This window comes from Marmota marmota, unplaced genomic scaffold, assembly GCF_001458135.2.
Source record: "Marmota marmota marmota unplaced genomic scaffold, marMar, whole genome shotgun sequence".
NCBI lineage: Eukaryota > Metazoa > Chordata > Mammalia > Rodentia > Sciuridae > Marmota > Marmota marmota.
This window is the reverse complement of record NW_026000221.1, coordinates 366,383-382,799: the sequence shown is the minus strand read 5'-3', so window position 1 is coordinate 382,799 and position 16,417 is coordinate 366,383.

Here is a 16,417-nt window from a genome sequence, read left to right as displayed (position 1 = left end):
GAAGGCTCTGTGATCGAGGTAGCATGTGGGTTTTATCTACCTCCCAACCCCCACCTTTTACTATGAATTAACGCCCGCATATCAGAGAAAACATTTGCCTTTGGTTCTTTGGGATTGGCTAATTTTGCTTAGCATGATATTTTCCAGTATCATGCATTTACAGACAAAGGCCATAATTTCATTCTTCTTTATGGCTGAGTAATATTCCATGGTGTATATCTACCACGGTTTCTTTATCCATTCATCTGTTGAAGGGCACCTAGGTTGGTTCCATAGCTTAGCTATTGTAAATTGAGCTGCTATAAATATTGATGTGACTGTGTTACTGTTAAGTCCTTTGGGTATAAAACTAGGAGTGGGATGACTGGGTCAAATGGTGGTCATTATGTACATAACAGGCAGTTATTTGAAGATATTTACAAGTGATAAAACTATAACTTAATCTAAGCAATGAAAAGAATGTACTGGTTCATGTGTTTAGGAAGATAACTTCAGGAATGGATGAATGCAGGAATTCAAAGGATGGATGCAGGAATTTGGGATGGGGATGTCTGTCTGTCTCTTTCCTCTCTCTCTGTCCTTCCCTCCACACATTGGCCTGTCTCTCTAAGTTTTCTGCTTTGGCCTCACTTCAGATACAGTCTGTCTTTGGGAAGCTAAGATGGCCCCCAACGGCTCCAGGCCCACATCTTGCCAGCTCAGCAACACAGGCAGAAGGAGTTGGTGAAGAAAACCCCAAGGATTAATAGCATTAGGATAAATCGTAGGGGAAGATGCTCATTGTTCCAGGACTGGGTTGGGTGCCTATCCCTAGACCTGGGGGGATGAGGTCAGCCCCTCCAGATGGGAAATTAGAAGAAAGAGTTTTCCTAAAGAGAAATTGAGGTGCTGTAAAATCAAGGAGAGAAACTGCTGATAGAAAAAGACACCCACTACCTCTCCTCCCTGAAAGAGGATGAAAGGGCCTGTCTGGACCTGCCTGTGTGGGCCATGTGCTAATTCAGGAATGTGGCTCACATTCTACATGTGAAGCTTGTCTGTGTTGCTGCCTGGAGACACTGCATAACTCATGGGCCGTGTTTTGGGGGGTGCATAAAGCTGGACTCAGCGTCAAAGGAATCCTAGTTTCTCAGGGAAATGGAAGAAAAATATTTGGGGGTCAGACAGACTTGGATGAGATTTTTTTTATGACCTTGGGGCTAATCGTTTATTGTCACTAAGCCCCATCAGCAATCTTATCTGGAGAGGAACAGATTCTCGCTGTGAGAATGAAGCAAAGACGTGTAAAAATTATCTGGCACAGGGCCTGGTGCACTGTTTGTTCTCCACGTATTCAATACACTAGTATTTTAAGTTGTACTTCTTGGCAAAAGAGATCATCTATTTGGGAAGTGGTGGTTTCCCTGGAAACAAGTTACTCTGCACAAAAGGTCAGGGACCTCTAAGGACGGGGACTCGCTTCTCTGACTTTTTCCCCTTCCAACCCACCCCAGGGTTTTCATCTGTCTTAAAACCTTTTTCCTCCTTTGGCTTAAGCTATTGATTTCTTGAAGTTCCACAAGATAGACACTATTTTTTGGCTCATGAATTTGGAATACTCAGATTCTCCTATGACCTCTTGGCTACAGATCCTTTGCTCCTTCTTCCCCTGGGAGTGAATTCTTATCTCTGGCCCTGGCACTGAGTTCATGTGGATTGGGAGCCACTCTGACTTCAATTTGTCTCTCAATTATTCCCTAGCCAGTATGTAATTATTAGCATCTACTTTTTCCAGCCCAGGTTTGGCCTCTCCCCAGTGAGGGAACAGTGTGGCTGAGAACCAGGCCACACTATGTTCCTGGAACAAGGCAGCGGAGGGGCTGGGTGGCTGAGGGGGAGTGCTAGGGTTTGGATGTGGTTTGTCTCCAAGGGCTCATGTGTCAGAGGCTTGGTGCACAATGCAATGCGTTCAGAGGTGGTAGAAACTTTAAGAGGCGGGGCCTGGCGGCCCCTCAACTTACTCTCACTTCCTGTCTCTCCCTCTTATTGTGTTCTGCTGTTGTGATGCCATCTGCTATAACCCAGCCAAGAGGGGCTCACCAAAAGGCTAATCAATGGAGCTGCCCAATCTGGGACTTTGAGCCTCTAAATTATGAACTACACAAAATTCTTTAGAAAGCACCCAGCTTCAGGTATTTCATTACAGCAATAGAAAATGTCACACACTAATAATGGGAGCCAGGCCGGGTGAGCCAGGAGCAGCTCTAACTCTCAGGCATGCTCTCTTTGGCCTGCCAACGTTTAAAAACATTTTTTTTTTACATTATCCTCATTGTATTCTTATATTAAATCTAGCATGAGATTAATTGCAAGATGGGCCTCTATTTTATTAAACACTAAGTAAAAAACAAAAAAACTCACAAACTCCGACATACCACAATTATAAGCTCGCCCGATCTTCAGTGATGTTAATATATAAACATATGTGCTTTTTAATGCGGTGAAATGCAATAATTACCAATATTTAAAAATTGGGGAAAATAGTATGGAGGATCTTCAAAAATCACTAATTATGGAGCAATCTGCTTCTGAGTAGACACCCAGTTTTAAAGAAATTGAAGGAGCTTGAAGACATTTCTACTCCAGTGTTCATAGCAGCGTTTTTCACAGTAGTTAAAACATGGAAGCAATTCAAGTGTCCACTGACAGATAAATAGGGACTCAAAATCTAGTATACACATGCAGTGGAACATTATTCATCTCTAAAAAGGGAGAAAATTCTGACGCATGCTACAACATGGATGAAACTTGAGGTCATTATGCTCAAGTGAAATGAGCTAGTCACACAGACACACACACACACACACACACACACACGAAAGAAAGAATGAAGGGCTGGAGCTGGGGCTCAGTGGTAGAGGGCTTGCCTAGCACATGTGAGGCCCTGAGTTTGATCCTCAAAACCGCATATAAATAAATAAAATAAAGGTCTATTGACAACTAAAAATTAAAAAAAAAAAAAAAGAAAAAATGAGGGGTTGGGATTGTGGCTCTGCGGTAGAGCGCTCGCCTAGCACAGGCAGGACCCGGGTTCGATCCTCAGCACCACATAAAAATAAAGGCATTGTGTTGTGTCCATCTACACCTAAAAAATAAATATTTTTAAAAAAAGAATGAATGAAAAGAAGACCAGGACCATATGATTCACTTACATGAGATAGTAGAATAGTCATATTCACAGAGACAAAGTAGAATGGTGGTTGCCAGGCGCTGAGGAGCAGGGGTGGGAGTTGATGGCTCATGGGTACAGAGTTTCAGGTTTGTAAGATGAAAAGAGTCCTAGAGCTGGATGGTGGATGGTTGTACAACAATGTGAATGTACCTACTGCCATGGTACAACTAGAAATGGTTCCGATGGTACATTTTATACTGTGCATATTTTACCATAATAAAAATATTACCAATTGAAAAGTCATATATTTTAAAAATTCAGCCATTTCACACTAAACTCCTGTATTCTGGTTTCTTCTGAACTCCAGCGAAACAGGGTCCATGTCTTTGCACAGTAACAGTCAACTGAAGAGGAATGGGCTTCCTTCTTTTGTTATTTAAAATCTCTTTTTTTATATACCTTAATTTTATTTATTTATTTTTTATGTGATGCTGAGGATCGAACCCAGGGCCCCCAATGTGCTAGGTGAACGCTCTACCACTGAGCCACTACCCCAGCCCCTAAAATCTCTTTATTTTAAATAAATAATATATGCTTTTAGGATTCAACAATCAAAACAATACAAAGCAGTAGAGAATGAAAAATCCAACTCCACACCTGTTGCCATGCACTCTGTTCCCAACCCCCTACCACAAATAAACCCTTATCTTAATTTCTTGTGTATTTTCCCTGTGTTTTTATGCAGATACAAACAAATACAAATAGCTTTCCCTTCGACTATTACTTATCCTGTCTTTGCTTTGATAACAATGTGTCGAGCAGACATTTCTAAAGCTGACCCCAGAAAGCCTCTGCCAATGGAAGCCTCCTCTTTCTTCTTTGCATCCCAGTGGGCTCCAGGGGCCATGAGGGTTCAGCTTCTCAGTGAATGCCAGGACCTATGGCTGGGGACAAGTAGGTTGAAGGTGAGGGGGTAGGATGAATAAAAGGAATATTTCCAGGTTTCTCTTTGCTGTCAAAATGTGTGTTGATGCTTCACTCTGCTCTAAAGGCTCTTGGATGAGTGAATGGAGATGAAGAGATAAACCAGGTACCTGGAATTCATCATTTTTTAGGCAAGAGGATGAAATGAAAACCAAAATGGACAATTTAAAGACTACTGTGGGGGGTATAATGTTGGGTAGGTAAATAGGATATTTTGAGCTTCTGATGTCTCATTTCCAAATCAGAAATATTTTAGTCCCTACCTTTTAGGGTTATTATGGTGATTAAGAGCAACAGCACAGTGGCTGGTATACAGTAAGTACTCAATACATAGACGGTTCCTGACTTAATGATAGTTCGAATTAACACATTTTTATTTTATGATAATGCAAATTAGGAGCTACACTTTGAATTTTGGTCTTTGCCTGGGCTGCAGTGTGCAGTTTGATACTCTCTGATGTTGCTGGGCAGTAGCACCAAGCCACAGCTCCCAATCACTGCCATTGGATTATGAGGGTAAATAACCAATACCCTATGGTGTAATATGTTGCCAAACTATGCTATTAGGGAGATTAAGTGTATTAAGTGCATTTTTGACCTATGATATGTTTAACTTACAATGGATTTATCGGGACACAATCCCACCAAAGTTGAAGAAAATCTGAATTATCTCTGATGGGGCATAATGGAGAGGCTGAGACTTCTGCAGGTGACACCAAGTGGGGTTTTGAGGGCCAAGTAAGAGTTTGCAAGGTGGAGAAGTAGGAGTAGTATGTTGCCACAAAGGAAGCAACATGACCTATGTCCAGCTATGAACTCTGTTTCAAAGAGAATGTGACTGAACCTCATACAGAAGATGTGATCTGCTCAAGGTCAGGCTTGCAGGAATGCAGAGCTGTGCGCCACAGCCTGTTAGGTCAGACTGAATCCAGAAGTCAATGCTGCCAAGACTCATTCATGCAGTTGGAGTTTCTAAGTTGTATTGTCTGCTCAGTGGTCAGATCACATGACCATGCCTGAACCAATCATGTCAGGTAGGAGAATGTGGTTCCCTCGCCTAGTCGCTGTGACCATTGCTGGAGCCCTGAGGAATCAAAAGTACTGGGGCTGAGAGTAGGGGTTGTTCCCTAAAGTCATTCTGAGGACCTGCATCTAGAGAAGGGGAGATTGTTGGCCAGCAAATTCAGCAGTGTTCCTCACAAAAGCCCAGAGAAACTTATATCCCGGTCTGTGACCCTGCGCTAAGGGAAGCACAGGGCACCTGAGATGGGGCGGATAGGAAAGCCCTTGGAGGAGGTATGGAAAAGCATCCATCCTGAGGAGCCAGATTGCTGATTCAGGTGCACCATGATGGAGTGGGAAGCATTCTCATCTCCTCCCTGCACTGTCTTGTTCTGCAAATACTAAGGAGCTTTTCCAAATCCTGAGCTTTCACGATTTATGGGCCCAAACATGGACACCATCTGATGGGGCTCTCCAGGGATGAGTAGTTATGATGCAAAAAGAGGAAAAGGGTTTTATGAATTAGTACTATCCCCTAGGGGGACAAAACCAGTCCGGGGGAAGCTAGAGAGGTGAGCCCAGTCCCCATGGTATCCACTGACCCTTTGTACAGAGAAACCTGTTTCCAGGGCAACCACTACATCCTGATTGGATACCTCACCTTGCCAGAGAGTGCAATTTGAAACATTCGGGTCTATAATTTATTTCTAACATTCTGTGTACAAGGCTTTCCATATATGATCTCCTTTCATCCTCTCTGCATGAAGCTGTATCATCCCCATTTTCCAGGCGAGGGAACCAAGGTTGTAGGAAGTGGGAAACTTCCACAATGTGCCCCCTGGGAGGAAGAACAAGCCAAGTTCCCCGAGTCTGTTGGATGTTCAAGCATTTGTTCTTCTAAGCTGTGACCCCTTTGATACCAGGGGCCAGAGACCCAGAGGCAGCCTGATGCACCCAGAAACATAGTAAGTGGGGGTGCTGCTTGTGCCCTGCAGCCGCTTAGCAAACGTTCTGAGGAAATTCATCTATGAGACACTGGCAGAGAGAGACTTCGCCTCCTGTCCCCAGTGTCCTGGCCTGGACAGTTTCCTCCTCTCAGACTCCCCCAGACCTGACACTTCCTTTCTCATCTGGCAGTCTGGGGCTCAGATGGGGACTCCCTAGGTCCAATTTCTTCAGTGGGAAGGACAGAAGGTTTAAGAGAGGTGGGAGTAGGTGGGGAGGGGCAGGGCACAGAGCCCTGGGTCCTTGAGGAGGCGGGATGCAGGGAGGCAGCCTCATTAGCCTGTCCCCAGGGGACTTGGCAGCCAGTTATTAAATGCTCCCTAGGTTGGTGAGTTTGGCAGATGAGGGAAAAAACAATTGTGGGAACTGTGTGTGTTGGGGTAGGGGAGAGGAGGAGGCTGAGTCTGTCTGGACCAGAAAACCCCCTTGTCTCATTTTTTGCTGAGAAGGCTGAGATTGGGAGTTCTCCATGACCCAAGGTTATCATCATGGTACGAACCACTTCTTGGCAGCAGGTATGGCCATGATCATCCTTGGACGTAGGCAGGGTGCTGATTCAACCGTGGAGCGGGTTCTTATGACCACTACAGGGTTTACCCTCATCTTAGAGGCTCCTTGGCTTCCCTGATAGCTGGACAGGAGGCTGTGATCTCCTGGACTCTAACCCTTTCTTGCCGGTCTCCAAGAATCCTCCCAGTTCTATATGTAGTCTTGGGGCAGTTCCCCAGCCTGCTTTTCTTCTTACTTATTTCCTGCCCTTCCGCCTCTCAGCAACGACTCGGCTCCCTGCCCTTGCCTCAGAGGTCACTTCTGGGCAACCACCTCCTGGATATCTCTGGGTCAGTTCCAGGCTCCACAGACTCTGCCTGTTCTCATCATCCTCTGTGGTGCCCCATCTCAAAGAGGGGCTCTACTGTCCACCCACTAGCTGCGGCCTGAAAACCAGGACCCACCCCCAACTCCATTCCTTCCCTGACACAGTTCCTTCTGCCTGGAATGTCTTCTCCTCCACTTTTTGTTGTCCTGGGGACAGAACCAGGGCCTCGCACATGCTAGGCAAGCAGTCTGCCACTGAACTACACCCCCAGCCCCTGCTTTGGGTTTTAAATTTCTGCTCATTCAAGAGTGAGCTCAGCTTCTGACTCTTCTAGGACAAGCTCCCTGGATATGTCACCCTCCCTGCTCCTAGCAAGTTTAGGTGTCTCTACTCTGGGCTCTGGTGACATCCTGCATGCTTCTGCATTATGGCACTGATGGTGCTCTATCGGAGTTGACCACCCTGTCCCGTGGCTGACTTTTGGTGCCCAGAGGGTCAGATTGCTGTTCCTAGCATCCAGCTCAGAGTCAGGCACATGGTTAATGCTCAACTAGGGCTGCAGGAAGGAATGAGATATCTGTCACCCAATTTCTTGAGTGCCAATATTGGGGTCCTTAATGTGTGCCTTGATTTCCTATGGCTGCTGTAACAGATTACCACAAACGAAGTGGCTTAAACAACACAGATCCATTCTCTTACAGTCCTGGACATCAGGAATCAGTTGGGGCTCAATCTTACTGCGCTGAAGTCAACTCTGCACAAGGCTGTTTTCTTCAGAGAATCATTTTGCTTACCTTCTCTGGCTCCTAGTAGTCACTCATATTCCTTGACTTGTCTTGATATCCAGAGATACTGGACTGAGTCCTTTTCATGCTGCCATTGCCCCGGTTCTCTCTTCTGTCTCCCTCTTCCATTCTAAGGATACTGGTATTTTCATTGAGCCCCATTGGATAACCCACGATAATCTCCCTAATTCAAGGTCAGGTGATTACCAGCCTTAATTTCTTCTCAGCCTTAATTCCTATTTGGCATGTAAGGTAACAACATGTTTAAGGAACTGTGGCTATCGATATCTTTGGGGGGAACCATTAGTCTGTCCATCACAATGTGGAAGAAGCTAGAGAAGCCAGTGCCACATGGGGAGAGGGACAATGCTCTGTGAACTCCAAGAGTTGAGAAAGATCAAGGGCAAAAGCACAGTGGAGATCACAAAGCAGGATGGTTTGATGTAGGTCAAGTGGGTTTTTGGGAGACCCAGAAAGGGCTTCCTATGTTTAGTGGTTAGACTAGCATGTGACAGAAATCTAACCTCACGCTAGATTTAAGTACAGTAGTCCCCCTTCTTCTGCCCTTTCACTTTGGATGGTTTTAGTTACCTGTGGTCAACTGCAGTCTGAAAATATTAAATAGAAAATTCCAGAAATAAACAACTCATAAATTTAAAATTGCACGCTGTTCCGAGTAGCATGATGAAATCGCATGCATTCTGTTCGTCCTGCTTGAGTTGTGAATCATCCCTTTGCCCAGCATATCCACACTGTGTACACCATCCACCTGTTAGTCACTTAGGCACTGCCTTGGTTATTGGAATGACTATTGCAACATCACAGGGGTATAAGAAAGAACAGCATTATCATTAGGATGAAAGCATTTAAGAGTTTTGTGTAAGTTTAACAAAGCAGTAGCCAAATTTTCCAGAGTACATTTTTAACCCCATTTGAGCCAACAGCTGTTGAGCTGAAGCTGTTAATGATTTTATATCTCCTCAAGTCACTGGAAGTCAAGTATCTCAGGGTCCTCTTGTAGTGTTTCTTCTCTTTTGAGGAGAGTGATTATCTTTTTTTTTTTTTTTGGTGAAATCCTTCTCATTGATTACTTTGTGATCAAGTAAACCTTATTTTACTTAATAATGGCCTCAAAGTGGAAGAGTAGTGATGCTGAAAATTTTATTATATTGTTATAGTCATTCTGTTTTATGATCCATTATTATTGTTAATCTCTTACTATGCTTAATTTATAAATTAGATTTTTTTTTCATACTGGGGATTGAACCCAGGGATGCTTATCCACTGAGCCACATCCCCAGCCCTTTTTTATTTCAAAACAGGGTCTTACTAAGTTGCTTAGGGCCTTGCTAAGTTTCTGAGGTTGGCTTTGAACTTGAGTCCTCCTGCTTCAGCCTCCCGAGCTGCTGGGATTACAGATGTTTGCCACCATACCTGGAATAAATTAGATTTTATCATAGCTTCATATATATAAGAAAAAACATGGTATATACTATTTGAGGTTTCAAGAATCCACCAGGGTCATGGAACATAACCCCGTGGATAAGAACAGACTACCATAAAAAAGGGATTCATTGACATGGGGAATGAAAAAAGCCACAGGTAGGAATTCCTCCAGAGACAGCTTGGTTGGGGTTCAGGTGATGTCCCTACAATTCTATTTCTATTCATTTCACAAATTTCTTCGTCTCGCATTGGCTTCATCCTCAGCCCACTTGACATGGCAACGTGGCAGCGGCCACTCCTGCCTCACGGTCTGCGGGTTCAAGTCCACTGATGAAGAGCTATGGCAGCCTCAGCAAATCTCACTGTCCTGCCTGACGTCCTCCAAGTCCCCATCATAGGGCCAGGGGAACACTTGGTGCTGATTGGATTGTGTTCCATCCAAATCATGCATAGATGATAGGGAAGAGTGGGGAACAGTAGGCTCCTAAAGGAAATTCAGGGTGCTGTTTTACCAAATGGGTGGTACTCCCCACTCTGTCCTAGGGAGCACTGGATTGGGAAGAGACAGGGATTGTTTCTGGTCCCACTGCTGCTTTGCTGTGTGACATTGAGTAAGTTACTTATTAGCTTCTCTGGACCTCCCTATAAAGTGAGGGGGTGGGACTGGATAGTCTCTAAGGGACCTTCCAGCTCCCACAACCTGGCCACTCAGGCTTTTCCCATCTGCTTAGCCCATCTGTTTTCTTGTATGTGTAGACACTAGTAGTAAAAATCCTTAGAAAACCCAGTGCGTTTTCTGTAGGGACAGTTGTGGGGAGTGAGTGGAACTACACTCGGGATCTGTGGTCATTCTAGGGAGGCACTCCAGGCTCCGTTTTCCACGTGCAGGGTTGGGTGTGGGGGAGGCAGGCCCCAGGTTCCTAGGAGGATTTAGGGCCTGAGCAAATGATCAGGGGCCATCACAACCCATGTGTTTACCATGAGAGCTGAGCCTCACCAGTGCTTGTTCTCAAAACCTAGCATGTTGCCAGGGCTGGGGATGGTATGTGAGTTGGGGGGGTCCCCATATAGCTGATTAGAAGTCTCAGTCTGGATTCCAGGTGATAGTGGGGTCAGAGATTGGTCAGCAACAGATAGGGCAGGTCTGTGGGTGACTCAGGGGTCATACTGATTGGCTTTGGCCACATGCGGCTTCTCAAGCACTGTCATTTAATATTGTGTACATTTTACTTGCTCCTTTGTTCTTTGTCTGCCCCTTGACTAGAATGTCAACTCCATGCAGGCAATGACTTTATTCTGTGTGGCATCTCCAGCTCCTAGAACAATGCTTGTCTTCTTGTAGGTGCTCAATAAATCATGGTGGAGTGTCTAAATGCATCCAGGGGTATTCAGTGCTTTTTGTATTTGACTAGTGAGTTCCCAATTTTCCTGCTCATTAGAACCACCTGGAAAACTCTTAAAAATCTCCGTGCCCAGAATGCACCCCATATCAGATGAGACCAGGTACATTCAGGGTGGCTTGGCCATAGACTGCACCCCATACCAACTGAGTCACAAAGTCAGGGACTGAACTGGAGTCAGGCATCAGTATTTTTTTTAGAAGATTATCTCAGGTTAATCCACTGTGCTGGGAAGTTTGAGAACCACTGCATCTGGCCACGTACAGTGCAGAGGACAGGCACCCTTGTGAGAGGACACACATGATGGCCCACACACATGCAGGAGGAAGGAGTGGGACTAAAGATGGAGCTGCAGTGAGGCTCTGGTTCTGGGTGGTAGGATGGAGACTTTTTGTCCTAGATCTCTATCACATTCTCCGGACACCCGCCACGGAGGTGATTACTTTGCTATCACAGAATGGATTTTGGCTGCAAGTCAAGAAGAGCTCTTGGTTCTCAGCTAAACGATGGCAAATCAATTTGAGGTCTCGGCTGGAGTTGCTGATTAGTGCTGGCAGCCAGGGAGCCTCTGGCTGTCAGAGACAAGGCAAGACTTGGCTAGGCCTTTGGGAGGAGGTGGAGGTGGCAGGCAGGAGCAGGGGGCCAGCTTTGGGGTGCAAGTGCCTAGGTTTTCTCTTGGGATGCATAGGAAGCCTTGACAGGTTGCTGTCCAGATGTATAGGCACAATTTCCATTTATTTAGAGCAGTAGTATTAATAGTATTAGTTGTCAGTTTTAAAAAATTTACAATGTGTTCGGTATCTTAGAATATATGTTGTGAAACTGACCTTGCAAATCTTATAGTCCTTCTTATTTATTTATTTTTTTGGTACTGGAGATTGCACCTGGGGCGCTTTACCACTGAGCTACATTCCTACCCATTTTTTTTTTTAATTGTGAGATGGGGTCTCCCTAAATTGCCCAGGCTTTGTCTTTTTTGCAATCCTGCCTCAGCTCCTGGAGTAGGTAGGACTTCAGGTTATTTTCCCTCTTAATAGAGGCCCTGAGAGGTAAAAATAAAGTGCTCCAGGTTCAAGGGCTTCAAAGGTCCAAGCCTGGAACCAGGTCTGTCTGTGAAAAATTCGGATGTTTTCCCTTGATGAGCGGCTGGGTGCTGGTTTTCATGTCCAGACTATGAGCTTGAGGGCAGATTCAAGTCTGAAAGGCAGTACCTAGCCCAGGCACAGTCATGGAAAAGTCCCCTGGGGAGAGTTTACTGAAGGCAGAAAGGAACAAGGAAACATTCTCTAAATGGGTGGATGAATGGAGTTTACTAACTTGGGGCTGAAGAAAGAGCTGCAGGAGGTTGAGGTATGCATTGTGAGGTAGGCAACCTCCAGGAGAGCCCCAGTCCCCAGGTACCTTCCCTTTGGATTCATGCTCTACACAGTGTTTCCCATATTAAATCAGAGCTGGTCTGGGTGACCAATAGAATACTGCAGAAGTGATGGTGTATGGCTTCCAAGGATAGGTTCCAAAAGACACTGTGGCTTCCACCTTGCTCTCTTAAATAACCTAGCTGCCGTATTGTGAAGGCATTCAAGTTCTACAAAGAGCCTTCCCTGAAAAGGAAACCTCCTGCCAGCAGCAGTTGCCATCAGAGTGACTGAGCCACCACAGCCCAGGAGAATCTCAGATGACACTGCAGCTCTGGATGCCATCTTGGTGGCAACTTCACGATAGATCCCAATCTAGAACTATCCAGTCAAGCCATTTCAGAATTGCTGACTCAGAGAAAATGTGAGAAAAAATGTTTACTGCTTGACATCACTAGGTTTCGGGGATAATTTGTTATGCAGCAACAGATCACTACGACACATAGCTAAGTTTCTTCTGAGCTAAAGATTCAAGAGAGCTTCCTGAAGGAGACAGTTATTCTCTCTGTCCCCTAACTTTCTTGTGACCCTTTCCTCTCAGCTTGTCTTGTTGTTACAGTGAAAAGACACAAGACAGATTGTTTCAAATCCAGGCTTGAATGACAGGAGGATTTTGTAATGAATTTGTAATGATTGTAATGAATTCTTCTCCTTGTCCTTTTTATTTCTTCTCCCTCCTTTCCACTCCTCCTTTTATTATTTTCCTTCACCAGTTTTGCCAAATTAGCAGTAGTATTTAGCAGCAGGGCAATCGATTTTTAAGTACATGCTATATGTCAGGGACTGCGATAGGGGATCCTTAGACATGACCTTATTTAAGTTCCTCAGTGATACTAGTAGCAGGGTTGGACTTTATTATACTTAGTTTTTAACAAATAAAGAAATCAAGGTCTGCAGCAGTTGAGTCATCTGTGCAAGATTGGAAGGAAACAGCATGCAAACTTGGTTCGTCTGGGTCAAAGTCAAAGTTCATTCCCATTGTATTCCTCTTCTTCCAAGCCTCAGCTTCCATGTTTCTATAGTGGGATAATACTAACCTTATAGGTCCCTGTCAGGATGAGGTGACTTTAAAGCCATTAGCTCTTGAGTATGACATACACAGTTGCTTGGTGAGTGAGGGCTCCCTCGCCCTTTTTCCCTCCCCGTGTGTATTAATATGGGCTCTCTCAACCCTCACGGAGACAAGGCATGCCCAGCGGCTCCTGCAATGAGAGCAGCAGGGAGTTGATGTGGCCAAGAGCTGTAGACCCCGGGGCCTGCCCCAGGATAAGGTGGATGTCCTGGATTTGGAGTCCAAGGAAATTTGACACCAGTTCTGATGTCACCCACTGAGCCGGTACCATGGGCCAGCTCTATGCTTCAAGCTGCGAAGGGCCCTGCCTGAGCTCATTTGGAGAGAGGGAGAGCTGGAGTCTGCATTCATACCGGGGTTGGTGCCCATGGCGAGGCTGGGTGTGGAGAGACCTCTCCAGCTGGAGGATCCCAGCTGAGAAAACATTGTCCTCAGGGGGTATTGAATCATCTCTCAGATCAGGCAAGAAACCCCAATTAATTACAAGTGCTAAGTGAGTGGTCTGGAAGCAGAATTTTGCAGTCAATTAGGGAGATGCTGGAGGAGGTTTCATTAACCCCCTGCCTCCTGGCAGCTTTCAGTTTAGGTTAAAGAAGGGCTGTCTCTGACTAAAATGAAGGCTGACTAGAATAAGCCTTTGATAACTGAGGGAATGCAAGCCAAGAGTGCCCTCCACCAACGATGACAGAGGAGCTATTTTCAGATTGCATGGGAGGGTGGATAAATCCCCTTCCCACTCCAGGTTTCTTATTTTCTAGATGCTTTGGTCCTATGGCGAAGCCAATAGCCGAGTGCTCTATTTGGGGTTAGCCTGTGCTAAGTTCTGTTTGTGCTTCTCCTGGGTGAGCCAGTGTGGAACACAGATCCCCCACCAGACTCTCCCCAGATGCCTCAAACCCAGAAGCCTCAAACTCATGTCCTCCGCCTGTGTTCCAAACCTTGGAGAATGGTATCATCCAAGGTAGAGAGGCGGGAATTAATCTGGAACCTCACTCCTCCATGCTCCCTATCTCCAATCCAGCCAATTTGCTTTCCCATATATCCCTGCTTCACCCTATCCCCTTGTCTTTTCCAGAGGTCATTTCCAACTTGACATTGCACTAGCTTCTCCCTGGAGCTCCTCTTACTCTTAGTTTGTTCCCCTCACAGCCCTGATAATTGCTCCATCTACATACCTGATCATGTCACACCTTTGCTTAATACCCTTCACACTAACACTATTAATATCCATGGCCTTCAGGGAGAGCCCCAAGCTCTATCGCTTGGTATACCAGTTGATGTCCCCAGACTCTCAGCCTCTCTCTGGGAGCTCGGTAAGTCCCTGCAGACATCTCTTGCTTTCCCCCTCTAACCTACTACCCAGATTAAAATACTTTTGTTTCCCTTATGCCTTTGCTCAAGCTAACCCCTCTGCCTGGATTGCCCTCCTGCTCCAGGGAGGACTCATCTCAGATGTTGCCTTTTTCCAGGGAGCCTTTACCAAGCACCTGGTTGACTGGTGTCCCATGCTGGATGGAGGGGGCTGGGTGATTTGTATTCTTGGTGCACAGGACAGTGCTGAGCATGTGGTAGAAGCTCAGTGAGTAATTCTTCAACAAAGAGGATTAAGATTCCTAGAATAAGGATTTCAGGATTAAAACCCAGGGGTGCTGGTATTTACCCACCAGGACACAGGGCACAGGCACACTGGGATCTGAGTGGAAAGGAGAGGAGAGGGGAATTGTTTACTGAGAGGAGAGGGAGTTGTTTACTACGGAAGGATCTTCAGGAGGTCGTGTCTGGGGTGCTGAGCACAGATGGACTCCCAGGGAAACCCAAATCCCTGCTGTTGTCTTTCTCTCCAGTCTTCAGCCTTGACAGGCCTTGGAGACAGCCAGTGGCTCAGAGAATGACCTTAGTTTGGCAGGAGTCCTGGGGGAAACTGCCATTGGCCACTGCCCCTGTACTGACCCATTCCTTTATCATTTGGGACCCTGTGGCTGAAGAGGATTGGAACTGTGGCTTCTCTGAGGCCCTGCTCAACTCTAACGGTTTGTAGGGAAGGGAGACTTTTGGCTGTTTCTGTTGTAGGCAGCTTCTGAGACTCTCAGTGATCCCACACCATGGTATTCACACTCTTGTGTAATCGCCTTCCTATAGGTGTGGGCGGGACATGTGACTTTCTTCTAACCAATAAGAAATGGCAAAGGTAATGGGATATCACTTCCACAATTAGGTTATGTAGCATTGCGGCTTCTAGGTTGCTAGCAGACTCTTTATTGCCTTCTTGGCTTGCGTGCCTCAAATCAGGCTAGCATTCTGTGAACTGTATCAATGAAAGAGCCATATGGCAGGGAATGGAGGATGGTCTCTGGCCATCAGTCTAATAGGAACTGGATCCTGCCAGCAACCACATGAGTCTGGAAGGCTCAGCTGAACCTTCCAATGAGACCCCAATCCTGGTCTGCACCTTGCCACTGCAGCTTCTTGAGAGACCTGAAGCAAAGGACCCAGCTAAACTTGTGCCCAGCCTCCCTAATACCCAGAAATTGAGAGATAATAAGTATGTGTTGCCCATATAGAGCTCTTAAGTTAGGGAGGGAGACATGCGCAGTGATACAACTTACAATGGAATTTGCAAAGAGCCATGCGCAGAATGCTTGGCACTCAGTGATAAGAATGTGTATGCAGGGCCCCGTTTACTTCTCACAACAGCCACGGAGGTCACAGGAATTGTTACCATACTATTTACCTGTGAGCAAACACTCGGAGAGGTTAAGTGACTTGTTCAAGATCATCCTTCTGGTGGTAGTGTGTGACCCAGAACACTCAGCTGTGATGTTCTGTGTTGTGTAAACGCAGCAAGACTCTGCTCTGGGGACAAGGAACTGTATCAGGGTGGACCTCACAGAGGAGATGATATTTGAGCTGGATCCTGAGAAGTCTGAGGAGTTATACCAAGGAAGGGGAGGTGTCATTCATCCAGGGCACAGGGGATAGGATATGCAAGCACAATACAGCATGGTATGTGGGGTGACTCAGGGCACTTGAAATCGAGGTGGGTGAAGGTCTGACCTAGGTTGGGGGTCATCACCCAGGAACATTTTGACCATTTAGATGTTATCCTGTAGGCAGATGTCAAGGCATAGGAGGGTGTTGTGCAGGGATTGCATTTTGGTAAGTCTCCTAGGAGGGGCTGGGAGACAGGGAGAGTATGAGTGGGAGGGAAGAGGGTAGCCAGGATGTGGGAGACCCCGTGCTTGGCAATGGGAAGTGCTGAGAATTTCAGGTGGGGTACTGACGGGAGTGCGAGAGTGGAGGGGGTCTCTGGTCTGGTCCTGACTCCTCAAAAAGACCTGGG